Here is a 21,060-nt window from a genome sequence, read left to right as displayed (position 1 = left end):
ATACAGAATCCATCAGTTTTGTAAACTGTGCTGCTCCCAAAGTAGATAATAGAAAGCAATACATAATTTTTCTATAATAGTACAGTTGAGTAGAAATGTGAAATAACAATTCCTAAAACAGCTAACAATTTCAAAGCAATTTGTCCTTTCTTTCTTTCTTTCTTGGGGTGGAATTACTTGGTCCCTAAGCCTGTACCCAAAACCTCTTTACTATTTCTTCACACAGTTGTCACAGATAGAGCCGCACCAAAAGAGAAAATTCCTTTACATAAAGGGATTGGTACTACCTCTTGATTTCAGTATGAGTAGTGTAAAGCAAAACGGTCCAAATGTATCCAATTTTCTGAAAATCTCGGAGGGTAGGGACGTGAATTACAATTAGTGGTGTTATATTGTTATTCAGCATCCTCTTTCTTAAGGTTTGATTAAGTGAGAAAAGCTATGGGAAACTGTCTGGGAATTGCTTTCCTTGTAAATAAACAGATACTAATAGTTTCCTATCAATGTTGTTTAAAATATATCTTACTTATTTGTGTAGGAGCTGCCTTCCATTTTCCTTCACTCCTCTTCCCAACTGCTGGGACTGCAATGCCTCTTGCTGCCCTTCCCCTTCTGCCCCCCCACTACTGCCTTTTCTAACTCCCTGGTTACACTCAGTGCTCCTTGCACTTACTAGTAAAATGTCAAGATACTTGGAGCTGGCTTTTCAATGCTGGAAGCAGGGTGCACTCCCTCTTCTGTCCTCTTCCTCTTTGGAGGGCCTGTTCCTTCTCCCCTCATGACCGAGAGAGGGACCCTGAGCTGGGTGCTGGGGCGATGAACGGCCAGCAAGGGTGAGGGTCCCTGCCACCAGCCCCTCCTTGGGGACTCCCAGAGAGCCTGAGGTGGCACCCCCAGCCGCTCTGGAGCTGGGGAGGAGGGTGAAGAAGGGAGACTAAGCTAGATCAGAAGACTTGGCGAGAGTCCTGAAAGGGCTGCATTTGTCTCCTGCTTTGCTTTGGATGCCGAAGGCATCACAAAATTAGTGTGTAGAGCAGTATTAATTTGGGTAACTGAGGGGATTTTTGAGAGATACCTATCTTCTACTGCCCTTCTTCTCAGAGATAACTAGCAGCTATGAGTTTCACTTATCATTTGATCATTTAATACCATAAAATGTATCTCCAGCCACAGCATCCCACTTTCCCATTTGTACACATTGCTTTCATTTTGCTCGAGTGCCGTCTTATGAGAGAAGAGAAGAAGACATTGCCGGTTCACCCTCCCGACACCTCTCCCTGTGCATTCCTTGAATCCAGGCTGCTGTAGCTTGTTTTTCTACTCTCCTACGTAAACAAGGGTAATCTTTCATCACAGGGGAGTGTGCTGGTGACTCCTTCAGAGAACACAAAGAAGTCACAGTGAAGCACTTCTTTATCCACAACAGCTTCAAGCTCATACGGTATCAAATGGTACGAAGGAGCAAGAAGCCAAGCTGGTTAGCTTGAACAAGACTGTGTGTAAATAACTCTGGCAGAGGGCCCAAAGGAAGGGGAGTACTACTTGCCTGGTAATGAACAAATGGCTCTATTTCCTGAAGGAAAAATATTTTTCTGCTATACTGAGCTTTCCCTCAAAAAAAAAAAAAAAAAAAAGTGATTTTTTCCACATAAAGTATTTCCAGATGCAGAACTAACACACTGTGTGTATCAACAGCTTGATAATAACATGTCAACACTTGACCTTAGAAGGAGGGAAAAAATGAAGATGGCAGAATTTTCTGAAATTACGCCCTTTCATGGGAACATTTTTTAAAGCCCATGAATTCTGGGAAAAGATTTTAAAATAAAATTTGATTATTTTTACTCATTTCCATTTTTTCACAGCTAATCAGCAAGCTGAATAGGAAAATCTACAATGCTGACCAGAAATGCAGCCAAGTGATTACGTGCACTTCTCATGTGAGATAGACGAACCCTGTAAGTGCTATAGCCAGATGCTCTTTGATCATCCTTTTAAATATCACAACCTAATTAAGTTTTTGAAAGACCCTTACTTTTAGGATTTTTGAAAAAATCTTTTGCTTTGCTAACAAGTGGGCCACGTTATCAGGCACTGGTTATTTCTCTTTACATAAAAAGTAATAGCTCCTATGTATTTTGAATACTGTACTCGGTTCTCTCCCCCCACCTTGCTCCACTTTTTCTATGAACATCTGAAGTAAGATCCTGCCAAAGACACAGCATGATTTAGCAACTTCTGAGTTATATATAACCTGAACAATTAAGCAACTTAATTTTCTAAAATCTTACCTATTTATGTTCCCGTTAGACCTGATATGATAGCCTTTCGTTTAGCATTCTTCTCCAATAGGCAACTTTCAATTTTGCATCATCTTCCAATTCAAAGAAACCTCAAGTGCTTCATGTGTACAGAATTTCATGTACAGGCTGGAAAGAGACAGAGGGGCAGACCACTCTTAGTAATGAGTAGTGACAACTTTAAAACAGAGTACAGGAGAATATCTTGGCATCTCAAAACGGCAAAGGGCACTTTGGATAAGAAAAATGACAGTAACTGAGTTGAAGCTACCTAGAATTTGGCCATATTATCCCATCTCTTTTACTTTTCTGGCACATGCCATGGGAACCATCCTAACCACATTGGTTGCCCTTCTGGTTTTGCATCTCAGGAATCTTCCCACAGGCCAGCGCCCTGAGCATCCTGCAAATACCTTCCTTCACAGCTGATTCAGAGGGAAGTGTGCCACCTACTGAAGGACCTCAGCCACTTTGTATACATCTTGGACTTAAGTTCTTTCCCATTCCTGAACTTTCCAGGCCTTCACACTACTGATTTGAATTAGAAACTAGTCTTTGGCTTATCAAAGTTTGTAAACTCAGCAATCAGAAGGTCATGAAGATGGACATGAGCAAATGCAATCCAGGCTAGTTGCATCTAATTCATGTGTAAGCAGTGTAATTTGAGATTAAAATAAGTCCTCTGTCTGAAAGCAAGTGTAAATGTTACCCCTACATCACCACTTTTGCCAGAAGTGGGATAAATATCAAGGATTATCTCCATAACTGTAAGAGAAGATTAGGTTTGGGGATAATCAGTACAACACATGGATGTGTTGGCAATACTGACATGCACAGTATTTGCAGTTTAGGTATTAGGTAGGCTTTTTTAACAAATGAGTGAACAACTTCCTTTACTGACAGATAGTAGTTACCTTTGGTAGTGAACTTTGTTCAATTAATCATTCGGTTGAACAAGCTCAAAGGAAACTTTACATAGTTGTTGTCATAACTTGTTTGACACACCTAGAGAGTGTCCTCTGCTTACCTGTGTCTCATGCCACTGAGTTATTCATGCATAGTAATGCATCATTTTTCTAACAAAAAAAGTTGAAACATATGTCAATGTTGTTTCAGCTGTTGTAATAGTGGATCATAAATTTTAACAAGACTGCTTTTATTAAAGTCTGTGGAACTGGGTATCTGAAAAACTTTCGGTTTTGGGGCTCATCGGAGCCTTTCACTTTGGAATCTGATTTAAATTCTGCTCGAGTACATTACAGTAGATAGTCAAATCATCTAAAATTTTGATTAACTGAAATTAACAGATAATATATGTCTTTAAAGCTTATCACACTTCTGTATCGGACTTACTTGTTCCTAAGAAATATTGTTCTCAAAAATTCTCATGAAGAATTTCATCAAAACTTCAGCCAGAAAGTAAAGAAATAAAGAAATAAAATAATTCAGCTGAGAATTAAAGAAATAAAATCATATGTTTAGAATAAGCATCTTAACATTTTTACAGTTTGAAAATATATATAATAAAAGTTTGAAGTATTTCTACCAGTTTTGTCACAGTTTTAACCAACCTGTCATGCAGTACGTTAAAATCTCTGTAATACCTGAAACTGTACCATTCAAGATTTCACATATGTAGGAGATAGAAGGGAAAAAAAATTAATTGTCAGCAACCACCAAACAGGGAGAGATCTAACCCTAGACTCGCCATCCCAGCCACGGGGTCCATACTAGCTATCACTGAGAAAAAGAAGGTCTGGAAGTCATTGCGGATAGTTCTGCAAAACTATCAGCTTAGCGTTCAGCAGTGGACAAGACAGAGCAATTATTGGGAGTTATTCAGAAACGAAAGGGACAAAAAGGCTATCGAGCTGTACAGACCTAGGGTGGCACATACCAAACCTGGTTCTGGCCATTTTCTGCCCGCTGCGCTCCCTGTGGGACCGCTCGGCTGGCCACGTCCTCGAGCAGGCAGGCTGCGAGGCAGCGGTGGCTGCCACCCTGGCAGCCCTTTGGGAGCAGGTTTTCCCTGGCTGAGAACCGCTCCTCGAGCTCCCTGCCCTTCCACTCCCGAGGCACGCATGCCACCCACTGGGGCTCTCACATGCAGGAAGGGTTTTGTGGATTACGAAGAGTGGCTGTCCCTTTGGTAGTAGCTATTGAATTATTAATCATGACAAGACGGTGAGCCAGAAGTGAACACTCGCTTTGATATTCTCAAAGCATAAAAAATATGAGGGTGCTGTCCCTAATTCCCTCCCTCCAAGAAAACTACCAGGTGTAACAGATTTAAAACAAGCAAAAAGAACCACTTCTTGACACAGCACGTGGTTAAAGTGTGGACCTGGGGCAGAAGAATGCTGTGGGTGCCAAAGTATGACTGTCTTCAAAACAAAATTCTCCTCATTAGCTGTGAGATAGTCCATTATTGGCTATTAAAACAACGGTCCATATGCATGCAGATGCTCAGGGGGTCAGTCCCTAAACCACTCGCTGACTGGCAGAAGTGGGTATATCTTGGAAAAAATATAGGAGACAAAAAGAGGAAGTTCCTTCCTTAAGCCATGTAACTGGCCACACTTTGAGGACAGTAAATTGCATGGAGCTTTCATCTGGCTGCAGTAGTGGCAGCTCTTATCTTCCTACCAATTCATCGAGTTTTTTTTTCAGTCACAAATAGCCTCTCTTTCTGCAAATGTGTCACTACTTCAGGGCTTTTTCACAATTTTCAGTTTCAAAGATTATATGGAGAAGCATTCGATGAAAATTTCAGTTCATCCTTGAACTATTTTTCTTCTTCATAATGAAAGAGACATTGCAGAGCATGATGTTTTCTGCTTTGAAAACAGAAATGCATTAAAAGATGTCCAGCAGGATACTGATTTGTCATGATGTAACCAATTCTAATAGCTAAAAGATCAATATAAACTCTATTTTCTGAATACCACAAGTTTATAAATGTGAAACACCCAGACAGCAAACTTTGTATTAACTGATTTTTTGAACTTCTAATATTTTCGAGCCATTGTCAGCCCAATTAGGTGTTCAGCATATGTTTTGAATTTCAGAATCCATATACCATTCATCTGTAATAAAGAGATATGAAAAGGATGTGAGTCATTAGTCATATTCAGGAAACATGTTTCTGAAAAATTAATACATGACCAATTGCCAGTAAGTAGCAATCTGCTACATATACGAAAAAAATATGTTATGAAGCTACATATTTTAATGATAGTCTTTAAATGTTAAAATTGTAAACTGTAATGGAAACAACATTTCTCTAATGGAATATTTAATATCACTTAAGACCCACTAAGGACTGCACAATGATTCATACATCAATGGGAGCTGGGTAAAATTGCACAGAGCCGGTAGAGTACAGTCAAGTCTGAAGTCAAACTGGTGTGTAAAGGTATACTTACTGTTAAGTGCAAGAATAAAGCTAGTGATTTCAGTGACGTTCTCTTGGGCTTAAAGTTAAACAAATGCTTAAGTGTCCCAGATTTTACAGTTCCGTGCCCTTCATCCTTTCTCACAGACGGTGACATTTCTAACACACCTCTAGGAGGAAAAGTACAATTTGGCCCAAATCAGTACACTTATAAAACGCTTTTCCATCTCCAGTGACTATTAGTATGCACGTACATTGTTTTCTTACTTTTTGAGAATTATTGGATTTTTCACATGAGTGGACTCTACTAGATTCAAAGAGGTTGCATTCATTGAATGTTGTTCATTAACAATTTTAGTTGCTGTCTCAGTACAATTATGAGGAATCACTAGACATGGGAAAAAATAAGGACAGTCAGTAAGGACATTGACAGACTGTTTAAAAAGCATTTTTATTCTAAAGCTAAAAATTGAAATTGCCAGTGTAATAACAATGTTTTGGAAAGAAGCCAAAACAGGCAAGAAGCCTGTTCACCTGGGGAAGGTCAGTTGGTAGATACCAATATGTATAAATAGAGATTCACTCCTGGGCTGACAGCATGGCCATCAGTGTTCCTGGCTCAATGTGCCTGTATTGTAGAATTTACTAAAAAAACATACTAAAAGTTCTGTGGCATCTTTAGTTTAAGTGTAATTGTATTGCAACAGAAATTTTTGAAACTATGGAAAAGTTGGCAGCAGCTAACCCTGTGTGCTATGAGCAATGGGCATGGATGCCTCACTCACAGACATATAATAAATTAAAGGCCATATTTTCATCATATTTTCTCTGTCCTAGATAGGTGTAAAGGTCTGTTAAATGGCTTAGGTGAAATGTTTTTCTTTCAAAAGAACCAAACTTGCATCTTTGGTTTCAGAGCAAAAACCAAAATATGGCTAAAGACAGCTAATTAATGTAGGCAACAAATGTTCCTGAAGTGTAAATTAACATGGATTTTGGTCAAAAGAATAAAATGTAAAAAGTATTCTAGCAGATATAGTAAGAAAGTGGGAGACGTTGGGGAGCGGGGAAAATCACCGAATCCATGAGGTCAGATATTGCTTCAGACAAACTAAAAGAAATAAGAGTAGAATAGTCTATTAGAGGAGATAATACACAGATCAAAATAGGTGGCTGTGCTGACAGTAAACCAGCCTGACAGATTTGTTAGTCCTCTTCAATGCTAGTCATCCATTATCATCCCAACAGGACTTCAGAGACTGCATAGGCATTACCCAGTTAGTTGAATATAACAAGATATTGCCTGCATGCTCTGTACCATTTAAGCTACCACAACTAAAGGAGAACATTTGTGGAAAGCCTAAAATACATCCAAGTCCATAGAAAACAGAAATCTGTTTTGGTTTCAGTGAAGTGCTGTTAGTGCAATCAAGAACAAAACCTTTTTCTTCTTAAAGAAGTACTTAGGCCAACAAATCAGGTAGCTGGTGACCTAAACTCATCTACAGTTTAGGATCTTTAATTACACTGTCTCAGACTGACTAGCGGACTGACAGTGCAGTACTTACAAGTTTTTTATTTCCCTTATCTGCCTCTCCAAGGCCACGGGAGACAGTGCAGCTATTAGAAATGGTGCAGAAGAAGATTTTCCCTCCATACCATAGGCTCTGATGCCAGAACAGGCTGGTATGGGAATCTGAATCCAAACTCACTTAAAGGTATTTGGACTTTTTAATTTGGTTCTTACTACTTTTCGACCAGACTCATACAACACAGAAGACAACAAAGCTATAGTGATGCGAGTCAATGAACCAGGCTGGGGCCCCTTCTCAGTCCCTGAGGACTTGTGTCTTTATTGCCTTGCATCTTTAACGGCTTCTCAAAATAGAGCAGCATCACGCACACACACTACCTGGCAGGAACAGCCCTGAGCCCGTGCTATTCCCTCGGCTGTGCCCAGGTGTGTCGGCAGACTGCTGTTCGGCACAAGCCAAAACCCTGTCAGGGAAGGCGTTCACTGCGGAGCAATGGGCTAACAAGCAGAGAGCTAAAGCCATGCCCTGGCCCGGTGTTACACACGGAGACAGAAGCAGCCTAAGAGAATGGAAAGATGCACAATCGGAAAGTCGAGGGATACCTGGCAATATGCAAAGAGGGAAATGAAGTACATATTGGCAGGGAGTGAAAAAAAAAAAAAAGTTATGGTGGATGGGAAGAGAAGAAATACTGAAAAGGAAATAATCTCAATTCAGGAATCAATAATGTGTTTTAAGTTAAAGCATATGCTTCAATACTTTCTTACTGATAGTCTGTGTGCCTCAAGTTAGACACATATTTGAGCAGCTTGTCGAGCTGGGGCTCTGCAGTGAAGTTTCACAAGCTGCTTAAAGTGATACAAGTCCACGGTCTCCCTGAGAGAGATGAGCTTCCCCTTCCCAATGTCCCTAGCCCTGTTGTTCCACCACCTCTCCTCTGCTGGCATTAGTACTTGTGCAAGCTGCACTGTCAGCGGCCCCAGCAAGGCGCTTGGAATGGGGGCTGGAGGGCGCGGCCAGGAGAGGCGAGGGCAAAACTGGCTTTTTCAGCATCTGCAACTGAGCTGGACACAAGCTGAAGACACTTGTCAAGTCACACTTTGTGTGTCCTCAGCCACTCCACTCCTTCTCCTCTAGCAAAGCTAAATGGAGATTTCAAACCTGTCTTGGATGGGCTGCCTGAGCCTTCACAACCTTTTTCTGAAGTAGTTAAATAAGCACTGTATCTCTGTGCAGACATGGTGTAAGAAACAGATCCATCTACATGACTGGAAATAAATTAAAAAATATTAATTTGCATTTTCAGAACAAACATTTCTAAAAATTGTGGATTTTTTTTTTCCTGAAGAAGTGCCTGACAGATGGTTTGAGTGAGGAGTGGTGTGGCACTCAAACATTACCAATTTCCTAGTGTTCTGTCAGCTATTTACAGTTTCTGTTGCGCACATTAAACATCAAGAGCACTTCTTCATAAACTTCAACCTTACCTTGTAACGTATAAGAAAAAAGCCTTTTGGATGTCCTATATTGATACCACTGTAATGATATTGCTTAAATTATTGGTCTCCATCATTCAATGTACAGTGCATATATAGACTAGTTCATTAGTCAGGAATAGACAATAAAATAGCACTAACGATTTAAAAGCTATTAATCTGGATAGCACCATTAGCATAAGCAACACTTTATTATTACCAAATTAAATCTGTTATAAGTATCCTGAGCATCCAATCAGGTTGGTAATAAACTGACTAAAGCTATCCACATGAATGACTGTACTGCTTGATGGAATACATTTTGCATTGGTACACATTAATCTGACTTTTAGTGTGCTGTGCTGTACTCTTATTTATGGCTCTGATATACTGACTTCTGTAACATTTAAAACAGCTAAACATTTTATGAAAGAGTAGTTAGAATGTTTTCATAGGTTCTGTGATTGATTTTTTTTTGCTTTTTAGGGGCTACAAGATATTGTCTAACATATCACAGTTCTATCAGTCAGATAATCTTTGATCACTGTGAAACTTTAAGGCATATTTTTGCCTTCAGGTTTTACAGGACTTAGGTTAAAGAAAACAGCAATGAAGACCAAACATAAAATATTTCAAAAATAAGATGTTAAATGGATGCTAAATGGATATTCCAGATGACAAGACTATTGTGTGGTCATTGTTCCCACAGAGTCAGCTAGTGCTGACTGAACATGGGTGTGCTAGGCTGTTGGGATAGAATGGGATTCAGACTGCTTCTCAAAAAAGACTTTAGATATTTAGAAGGCACAGAATAAACTCAGACACTTACTAAGGGGATTTTTAAGAAAAAAAGGTAGGTTTTCTAACTATTCAACAGAAACGTGTATTTTTATCTTTCTAAGGACAGAAGTATATTTTTTTATCAGTTAATCGACTATTTTAAAAGCCTGCTATTTCTTGTAAGGGCTTCATATGCTAAGTATTGTATATATGTATATGTAATGCATGGTAAAATGTGGGGTTCAGTTAAAAGTCAACTCTAGGCTCCCCCAAAGATTTTGCCAGTGGAGGCTGTCTCTATTGTGGCTACTCTTGCTATAGTGTGTGACTGCCTCTAAAAAGATTATTCTCCCAAGCCTTCTGTATAAGCAAGAAAATAGGCTTTTTCTACAGATGGGAAGCTGAAGCTAAAAGTTTATAACGTCACTTTGTGCTGGCACACAGGAGGAGCAGACCTCCCTGATGCTTTCTGTGACCTTTCTTACAGAGTGGATGCAATGTCTTCCTTTTTGGTGCATTTCCACCACACATGTTTTGATGGGGTTTGTATAGAGGGTGGCAAGTGGAATCAAGAACGTGATTCTATTTATCAGCTGTTGGATGTCAAAAAATTGCTGTCATTGTCAGGAATTGCCTCCCACATATATATTTATATATATATGTATGTATGTATGTATACACATATAAAAAATTATTTCCCAGTGCTCTTTCCTGGGGCAGTAGAGCTAGGCTTTCACAGGGAGAAAGATGGAGTATGATGTTTGAATCTCAGAGAGAGGAGATTTCTATCACTGCCTTGGACTTTCCTCATAACATTGGGGACGAATGTGGTAGGATCAGCATTAAGTTTAACTGGCCCCCAGTCTCAGTCCAGTATCTTACTCCATAGGTGGGATTACAGGCAAGGAACCAGAACAAATACCCAAGGCCCCAGGACACCGAGAGTCCACTGGGATAAACTAAGTTGCAGCACTGATGGGCTGGCATGGGAAGGAAGCAACTGCATTGCTTTCATTTGCCAACTGCTCCCATTTTTCTGGTATCAGCTGCATCTTGGTATTCAGTGCAAGTTTCTTCTTACGGCTGTTGTGCTTTTCACCTGATGTAAGAGGATATATGACTGGGTTCTGTCCGATAAACTGACAGGGTAATAACTTATATACACGAATCAGACCAGTTGACAGTAAAGATACATGGAATGTGTTGTTTGAAGGACATGAATAGTTGTTGCTGTTGTTCAGCCTGAAATAACTTTGCTCTCCTGAATGCAATATGAAAACCTGCCAAGAAAAGTAGGCTATCATAGCTGAATGTATCTCAGTGTTATAAGATTGACAATAAGATACACCTATTACTTTAAGCTGGTCTCTTACTGCTCTTTTCAAGGTTCAACCATAACAATCATTCTCCTGTTTTGTGTAATTTTCCTATGTAGCATGACTCAGTTGATTAAAGTCTTTGAAATTCAAGGAGGAAAGAATCTAATGGAACCAAAAGCAAAATCTACTTAATTTTAAATCTCAGGGCATCTCTCAGGCTCACTTCTTTTCCTTATGTGTGGGTAAATAAATTTAATTTGAAGATGAGATGTAGCTTTCTCTCACTAAATGAATAGATTAAATAAAAGTGAATACTTTTCTGACAGTCCTTTGAGGAAATAGTTTTTGTTGGTTAAACTGAATGGACTTCCATTCTAATCTCTTTGGCTGTTTATACTACAGTCAAATCAGTTTGTGCATCTATAGAGACAGAGATGTGCCTACTTCATTTACTGTTTCACATCTGAGTTCTCTTTTAAAGCAAAAGCACATTCAGTGATGAACTGAATTACATTATTTAAATATACTTTATGACCTATGCAGCAAAGATACATTCCCTGGTCTCCCCCCAGTGAGATTGCTCTGGGGTTAAGCAGGAGCCCTGTAAGCCGTGGCTCACAGTGTGGTCCTGCATTTCATTCCACCCTGAACAGGAGGAGGAAAGTTGAAGGGGCAGTGGGAACACCGGTCCCTCTCCAGGTTTGCTGCAAGCAGGATTTCAACTCCTGTGATTTACTCCGAGGCACACCTCCAGGCCCAAACTCCTCAGAAAGAGAAGCTGCTCTGGGGGAGTCAGTGCCCATACCCCAGCAGCAGAGCGGCCCTTGGAGCAGACACGACCAGTGTGTGCTCCCAGCCCCACCAGCTTTCTCTCTGCACAGCTGCTGCCCAGGCAGCCTGCAGACGGATGGCCGGCGGCCTGCACAAGCCTGTTTGTCATCCCCTGGCAGGCGGAGCACCAGGTGTTCTGTGCTGGGTTTCTGTGGTGGGGTTTTTGGTAGCAGGGGAGGGGGCTACAGTGCTGGCTCCTGTGAGAAGCTTCATGAAAGCTCCCCCAGCTCCAAGTCATACCCACCTCTGGCCAAGGCCAACAGTTATCAATGGTGGCTGTGCCTCTGCAATAACGTATTTAAGAAGGGACCTGGGAGGGGATTGGGACTTGTAAGGAGAAGTTGCAAAGAGAACACCTATGCGAACACTGAGGTCAGTGGATGGAAGGAGGAGGAAGCGGGAGAGGCCCACTGCAGCAGAGACCCCTGTATCCCGTGGTGAGATGGCAGGGCCACTCTCCTGCCACCCATGGAGGTCCACAGTGGAGCAGAGGCTGACCTGAAGCCTGTGGAGAAGCCCATACCAGGACAGGCATCTGTGCCTAAAGAAGGCCAGGACTCTGAGAGGAGAAGCAGCCCCCGCTGTTGTGGTTCGGCACTGGGAGGACTGCAACACGTGGGGGTGACCCACACTGGATGAGCATCAGAACAGCTGTCTCCCATTGGGAGGATACATGCTGGAGAAAGTTCATGGAGGACTGTCTCCCATGAGAAAGAAGCCACATGGAGCAGGGGAAGAATGTGTAGTGTTTCTCCCCACCTCCTCCTGAGGAGGAAGAAGAGACAAACTGACTGTAACCCCCAGGCCCTCACCCCTGAGCCACTAGGGGGGAGGAGGTAAAGAGATTGGCAGTAGAGATGAATCTGGGAAGAAGGGTGGGGGAAGGTGTTTTTTTTGGATCTGGTGGCATTTCTCACTGTCCCATTCTGTCTGTTAAGTGTAAGTTTGTCTTTTGCCTGTGACCATAATGGGTGAGTCTTCCCTCTCTGTCCTCATCTCGGTTCCTGGGCCTTTTGCTTCATTTTCTCCTTCCCGGCGCTGGGGGGGAAGGGACGATTGAACGGCTGCGTGGTGCTCAGGTGCTCTCTGGGCACTGACACGCTCTCAGGGCCAGCTCCAGCCACGCTCACAGCCAGGCATTCAGGACCATGGCTGACAAATTAGGAGTGTCAGCTGGGGCAGACCTACCCAGCTGGTCACAGGCCTGACCTGCTGGTGAGGAAACATCTCTTGCAGGAGATCTTTGCTGCAACCAGAGCAGGAACCTTCTGGCTCATCTGAACAAGCAGAAATTTTGCTCTTGGTACTGTCAACAGCCCTGAGGGGGCATATTTTCCAGTTATTTGAGTCTACATTTTCATGGGAAGGAAAACTCTCTCTGGACAGGGAGGCTTTTGTTACCAAGGGAGGAGGCAGTGTCAAGTATCAGTTCCACTGGCCATGTCTGGGGACTCCTCTTAACCAAGGAAGAACATTATTATTATTATTAATGGGAACCAAATCTTTGCTTACATGGCTTAATGCAAGTGACCAGTGTGACTAACATGACCTGTATCTTCAACCAAGGCAGCCTTTGTTTTGCATAAAAAAGTAGTGTGAAATATAGGTAGAAAAAGGTAGCTTCCTTGTATCTCCACGGCATTAGCAAGTTTTTTTAATTCTTACTGAAATTCTGTTTAAGCCCTGCCAGTCAAGCTTTATCCATAGAGAGTGGGAATTTTTCTGATACTGCTGGTGAATTATGTTCTTCTGTCAAGCAGTAACTGCCTAATTTTCAATAACAACATTCATCCCAATGTTTGGTTTAGTTCCAGTGGTACCACTTTGAAATCTTCCTCATTAATTTCAGTTTTAAAATCTAATATTCTTATATTAATAGTTCTGCAAGATGCAAATGCTGGCAAAAAAAAAAAAAAAAAAAAAAAAAAAAAAGGCAGTTTTCTGACTAAAAGCCTTTCAAAACCTTTAATTTTCAACTGTGTCCATAGAAAAGACAAATGGACTTGGGAAGAAGATGCAGTAATTCTTCCTGAATAAATACCTTCTAGTAGCAATTTTCCCTGCAAGGAATTGAATCCGGAAAAACTCTCTGAGAGTATGTGGAACTCAAAAGATGTATCAAATTGGATCCCTGAATTTCTCTTACACATTTACACTAACCTGACTGGTTCACATGCTTACCTCCTTTGGACTACAACTATAAGCGCTGGAGACCTCCTGAAGGCTCTGGCCATATTGTATTGTTCTTGTCTGTGGCATACTAAGACACAAATGAGCTTTTACTGTGCTCTCAGTAGAGCTACCTTTAAAAGACTGTTTTATCTGCTAACAATCTTTCATGTGCTCAGGAAAGTCACATGTGCCCATCCAGGGGGAAAATTAGTTAGCTGTGCCTATGTAGAATTAAGTGAGTAAAAAGGGAGTATTGAATTCAGAAAATTGCACTTTTAATAATCTTGAAATTATTGGCAAATATTTGTTCAAACACTTGAATACTTTTGACTGCAAGGAGCTTTTGGAAAGTGGGGAGGACTGTATTCACAGAACTGCAACAGGAATAATGGAGAATTTCCTTGCCTCTTTTTTTCCCCCTTTTTTAGTTAATAACTTAAGGGTTAAAATGCTTACCCAAGATATGAGCAACACAAATTCAGTTCTTTGCCTGAGAGAGAAACCTAACTACAAGGCTAAAAAGTCATGGCTATACATTAATTAGACAGAGAGTAGATTCAAACTAGTTGTCCCACTATCTTTACATGAGCACCTTACCTTAATGGCTAAGCTATAGGGTAGTTGAATTTTCTACTGACGACACTTTTTCCTTTGCATAAAACAATAAGCCCTCAGTCCTGCTTCAGAGATGAAACCTGAACACTAATCTCCAAAATAGAGAATATTTTATTATTTATACAAAATATGCAGTCACCAAAAAAAATTAAAAGAACTCTTCCCCACCCAAACATATCCTCTAGCACGTTGGAGAGAGTAAGAAGTGGGAGTTGCAGATCCTAGTCTGTTCTGCTACTGAGAAGAACTGAACCAAGCTTTTTCATATACAAGGTGATTGCTTTAACCCCTGGATTATTTGGAGAAAAGAGTTCATCTTTCAATTGCTTGCGTCCATCCTTTCCTCTGCTCTCCCTCACCCATCTTTCCTACAGTCTAATGTTTCAGATCAAACAAAAAGGTTTTTCGTATTTAAGTTATTTACATATCCCCTTACAGACCAACAGATAAATGATAATTTGCTATCCACCTGCAGCCACAGGCTTTGAACACTTTGAACACTAGGAAACGGGAAACCATGCAATACAGGATATCAGGACTTGAGTTGTAATACCCATAAAAAGATGAAGTGCAGTGGGCTATCAAAAGTAAGATGCATCTTCGGAACATCATTCAGTAAACACAAAGGCACTATGTAAGGAACAAATCAATCATTAATTAGACTGCTAGGATCTACAGTGGAAGAATTTTATTTCACTAAACCATATACATGTATCTGTAACAAATCTATATGTAAACACTGCTGATTAGTACATAAAGAACTGCATTGCAATAACAAATTTCTACCTACTTACACGTAATCATGCATCTGTCACGGATGTTCTTGCCCTGATCTGTCATTGTGCCATACTTCACACGCTGTCCTGGGTCAAAAACATCTGAAGCACATAGAATAACAATACTCACATCAGGCAACTACTGTGCATCGACAATACTGAGGCACACTGCTGTGTCATGCAGAAAACATATTCATAGCTATAACATCCATAGACCTCAGTGAGGCTAAAAAACATGTGTTCCTCATCTCCTGTGCACTTTATCTCCTGCTCTGGGCCTTTGACTTTTTTATTTGTGGGACATACATTCGACTTCTGCAGCACCTCTACTTTGCTGATCTACCTTTGCATTGTGTGTGTGAAGCAGCATACTTTTTTTCTGTATTTTTCTGGTTTTGACTGAAAACTGTGACAAAGGTGTGCAAGTGAGATGCCTCCTTTCCTCGGTTAGCCTCAAATGCTGCACAAAAATGTAAGAATAAAAATGGCCGCTCATTTCAGAGCAGTTTGGCATTTAGCCAAACATTCTCTCTCCAACTGTGTCAGAAGGAGATACAATTTTGGGGGAGGCAGCATTTTCCAGTAATCTACTACCTCCTGGTAAAGTAGTACTTTAAGAATACATTTTAAACTAATGTTCTGGTTTCATTGAGGGTCTCTTAGTTTTAGAATATGTCATTTTAATGATTTAGAACATATATCCCTCAGCCCTCTTTTTTTCCTCAGTGAAAATTCCAAGGTTTTTTAGTCTCTTAGGAGTCAGCTGCTCTATCTCCTTAACCATTTCATCTGCTTTCTCTATATCTTCTCTGATTCCACCATGTCTTCTTGAGCTGTGGCGGCTGGAGCAGCGCACAGTACCTACACTGTGGGTGCACTGACATCTTATAAATCGGCACTGTGTTTCCTGTCTTGTTCTCAATACCCCTCCTGATGATGTACAACATTTTATTGGCTTTTCTAGCTGCTAGCCCACATTGAACTGATGACTTCAAGGAAGTGTCAATGGTAACCCCAGGATCTCTCCCCTGAGTTATAACTTTTTGGTTCACATTGTGCCAACAAGTAGTTTACATTATTTTTCCATGGATTCTGCACTGAAGCTAGTATGACACCTGCTTGCCTGCTCATGCAACTTGGCAAATTGTTTCTGGTGTTCCTAATAGCATTGCATTTCACTTCCCAAAAAGAAGTCCTGGAGATTTCACTGCATACATCCTACTCCATGTCACTGATGAAGGTGTTGAATGTTCAAATCACTGAACACTGGTGACTCACTCCACCCTTAGTAGTGATGATCAAACTCTTTCATTTGCCCAATCCTTTCACCAGATTTCAGTCCATAAAAGAACATCTCCCCCATCCCCATGGAAAATTACCTTTGTCATTACCACTGGTGTGGAATTGTGTCAAAGTTCTTTTGAAAACCAAAAATAATAAGTCCCATGAATACCCTTTATCTATGTGCTTATTGACTGCCCTCACAGAACTTCAGCAGGTGATTGGGGTGGGCTTTCCTTTTACAGAAGCCATGCTGACTTCTTCCTAACAGGGAATGTTTATCCATGTGAACAAGTATCTTACTCTGTAAGATACACTCTACTATCTAATCGGGAATGGAGTCATTTATTGGTCTGTTGTTCCCTAGATCTCTTTTAGAGCCATTTTTGTAGGTGGAAGTTTCATTAACAGTCTTGCACAGTGGCTGCTTCTATAATTTGTGAGACAACTTGGCCAGCAGTTCTGCAATTTCACATTTGAGTTCCTTCAAAATCTTGGTTGAATGCCAACCTGCTCTGATGACTTACCGATATCTAATTTGTCTATTATTTGGTTTAATTCAGTTTGAATCCGTGTTCCTACAGCTAGAAGGGAATGGGAACAGAGACTTGAAATAACTCGTCTTTGTCCCAGCCACTTGGCCTAAGCAGTAGTGATATGTTAAAATGGAAATCTGTGGGAAGAAAATAGGCCCACTCATTCTATCTGGTTATCCACAAGTAATCTGTATTGTGCTAAAAACATTGAATAGTGACAGCAATCATAAAGGTAGTAGTGAGGCACCTTTTGATTTGCACATCTGTCACAGCAGTGCCAACCTACTTATGAGATGATAAAAATGAGCTAAATTAAGAATGATCAGGGAACCCCATCCGTGTTATTGAAGCATCATACAGTAAGTGCAAGAGACAGGTGGCATAAGTGCTAAAACAAGGATGGAGAGTATGTGCTGCAGGGAATCAATCCACTGCATTAACGGCTAATGGCACACTCAGTGTTTATCCATTATTTATCACATAAATGAGTATGTACTGTCTAGACTGCAGAGGTGCTTTCATAACAGAGTGACACTGATTACTGAAAATTAAAAAATGACAGCTGATCTTAATAAATGAATTGAAAATTAGCAAATGGTAACAAACTCCACATGGTATATCTGCTCAACCTAATAACGCTGGGGTTTGTTTTGGATTTATGAAAATTATCTGCTCCATCTCTATAATTTTAGAGTTCAGAGAATAACGCAAAACCTAAAAAAAAGGCAGAGGACTTAGGATGCAATCACTTCCTGCCACTATCACATACTTCCATTTGCATGTACACTTTAATTCTGCGTGTTTTGTTTTGCTTTAGTATTCTGCTCATTTATTTCTTTTTCCTTTAAACTTACTGGCATATTAATGAAAACTAAGAATATCTGCTCATACTGAAAGAGGAATGATATTACCCAAAATGTATTGTGTTCCAGTTGTGGCACAGAAATTACACTCTGTGCATTGGTTTTAATGATGCCAGAACATTGACCTTGAATAAATAAGTCACGTGAGCCCAAGCTTGATCATGCATCACTACCAGTGAAAGCTGTATCATTAAATTCAGAAGGATCAAATTTTCACCTGAGACCCAATGAAGGTGTTAAAACTGGACACAAAATTAGATGGTTAGTTGAATCGGGAAACTGTTTATAGACTAATTCTAATAAAAGCAGTACAGAGTTATTTAGGCATGTTAATTTATTAATGAAGAATAGAAGAACTGTATGAAATAAGTGGAAAAGATGTAGTACTTAAGTGTCCCCAGTATATGAAATGTCCTAAAAAGATGATTTCTACATTAGGATGATACAGTTCATAGATACTTAGGAAACCATTTAAAATTTATACTAATCCTGAATGTGAAGTTTGCATTCACTTGCATTACACCCTATCCTCATCACAGACCAGTAATTCCCTAGAGAGACATAATTTTATTGCAGTTAATAAGGTGTGTTGGCCCTAAAATAAACTTGTGGTCTTCTTCCATCCGAATCCATCAAATCTATTCAGTTCTACGATAAGCAGCAAGCCGTTGTCCCAGAGGCAATCCCTTATCAGGACAATAGACACACTTGGATATGTTTTCAGTGACAATATGAAAAACATGGAATTTCCTCAGCTGCCATCAGGAATATCTGATATTTCAAAAATCCTTCTCCAATCATTGCTGGAAACATTAATGATATCACTTACCCTGATAAGAAGGGTGTCTCTCATATTAGGATGCCAACAACAGACAAACGAAATCAAAATATAAAGCCTGCTCAAACTTTGGACTGCTTAGGTTCGGAAAACATAACGAGAGAGAACAGTTTTGTGATTAATCTAAACAAGCCAAAATGAAGTGGAGTCTTCCAAGGATTTAGATTGGGTTCTGAATCCCAGTGTGCCATCTGGGCTGCTCAGAAATGATAAAGATGCTCGGTCAGTGGCTGCATAAGGACATGCAAGACTTGAAGATGCTTGAAAATAGTCTGCATTTTTTGCAAAATGTTCATAAATAGGATTTATTCCACCTCGATTCACATGAATATTTTGGAAAAAAAAAATTGCAGCCTTGTGCATTTTCAATTATCCCTAGCAATTGCCAGTTACTAGAGTAACTAGTCAGATTTACCAGCTAATGTACTCCAAAAGGGCATCTAAAAGCTTTCAAAGGTATCCTAATTATTATATTTACAGTCTCCAAGATTACTTCCAGCAAAGACATCCCAATTCAGCCTCTTCTTCTGGTTTAATTGATTGCACTTTATTAGCTAGTAATCACACTGCTAAGCCTTGAAATAATGCTGCTTCGCATCTGCTTAAATTGCCATCTCTTCATGATGCATCTGTGAAGTGTATACAGTTGTGTTCCTTCTATAAACAGAAAACAAAGTGACTTGTCTTTAGTCCATGCAGCTAGTGAATCTGAGATTTGGGGGCAGGAGCTGTGGCAGACAAACTTCTCCGAAGGACATTAAGTAGTGGTTTTTCTTTGCAAACAGCCATTATATCAGTGTGTCCTCTGCAGTGGTTATGTACTCTGTGCAACAGTGCTGTCATTCAGGAAAACAAGGATTATGGTTATTTCATTCACTTGTGGAGAAATTACCATGATGTAGCTGTCTCAAAATAATTTGATTTTTATTTTTGTTCCAGCAAGTGGGTAGCAATAATCATAATGCAGAAAAAGGTGGTTGTAAGAAAGTCCAAAGTAATTTCAATGTGTTCACTTATTCACACGTTTGTGGCAATTTATCTAAGATCTCAAATACACAATAGTGTACAGCTAGTTTCTTTCTGAAGGTTGGTCTAGACCTCTTGCTTCTCTCTTACTTTTCTCCTTTACAGCGTATTATCATTCTATCCTCTGCAATTAATCTCAAATGATCATCAGACTATAAAAATATACAAAGCTGAACAAACAGTAGAGAAAGTTATTCATGGTTGTTTCCCTAAACTCAGTTTGCAATTCAGTTTTTGTATCACATCAATATGTATGTTTGTCTCTCACCTATATTTTCAAGTTTTATTGTGGATTTTTTTCCAAGCTATTTTAAAAAGATGCTTTTAGTTATGGAAATACAGACACATGGCAGATTAATAAGTGAGGAAATTACAGGAATAGTTCTCTGTCTACTGTATCCACAGTGGCTTTGTGTGTCTAAGAACAAGATTTGAAAGGAGACTGGAAGAGTGTAAACGAGTGAAGAAGGAAGGGATTTAATCCATCAGCATAGCCATGAACTGAACTAAAAAGGGAGAAGGCGGAAAAAAAAAGGATACTCTGGAGACATGAAAATACATTGCCCAAAGATTTCTTGTTCATGTTATACTTTTCCAGAATATGAATCAGCTTTGACCAAATATTTTCAATATGTGGAGGAAGAAAAAAAAAAAGCATCAGTATCCAGGAAAACCATCCTACAGATTCATCATCACAGTACGGTAGAGACCCCCTACCATTGTTAGCCCAGAGAAATGTGAGCCTTCAGCAGCAGATTGTATCAAAGGGAAAGATACATACTGAAAACGACACAGTCCCACAAGTTGTGTAAAAGACATTTTGAGGAAGAGCACTAGAATAAAAAAATTAGATAGACAACAGCTTCCAGCTGGTGACAGAGAGATCCTGGTTGCTGCTGTATTGTCTGGCAGATAGTAAAAAGCCAGAAGCACAGCGTTCTGCTGAGAGTCGCTCCTACCAAGAGAGAGGGAGTTGGCAACGACAAGCTTCTCCTGCAGGGGGGCTAGCAGATGACGGGAGGCACCTCCAGGTTTGCTTGGCAGCCCACACGCAATGCCAGCTTCTGCAAAGTCATTGAAGCCACACCACCTAAAAAACTGGCTATGCCAAATCTTTGAGATGGGTATTTGGTTCCTATTGTCCTTGCTAGCCAGTGCTGTCCCTCTGCTAGTGAATGAAACACCCTCTGTATTCTGGCTGTTGTATTAGATGCGTATTGCTGTTCTCCTTTGATCAGGAAAACCTCACTGCAGCTGAACCAGAAAATTATTCACCCACTCACAATAGAAGATACTTCACCTTTACTCTATTTTTCCAG

Source organism: Tyto alba, unplaced genomic scaffold (genome assembly GCF_018691265.1).
Source record: "Tyto alba isolate M040663 unplaced genomic scaffold, T.alba_DEE_v4.0 Super-Scaffold_22, whole genome shotgun sequence".
NCBI lineage: Eukaryota > Metazoa > Chordata > Aves > Strigiformes > Tytonidae > Tyto > Tyto alba.
Note: the sequence above shows the minus strand (reverse complement) of the source record.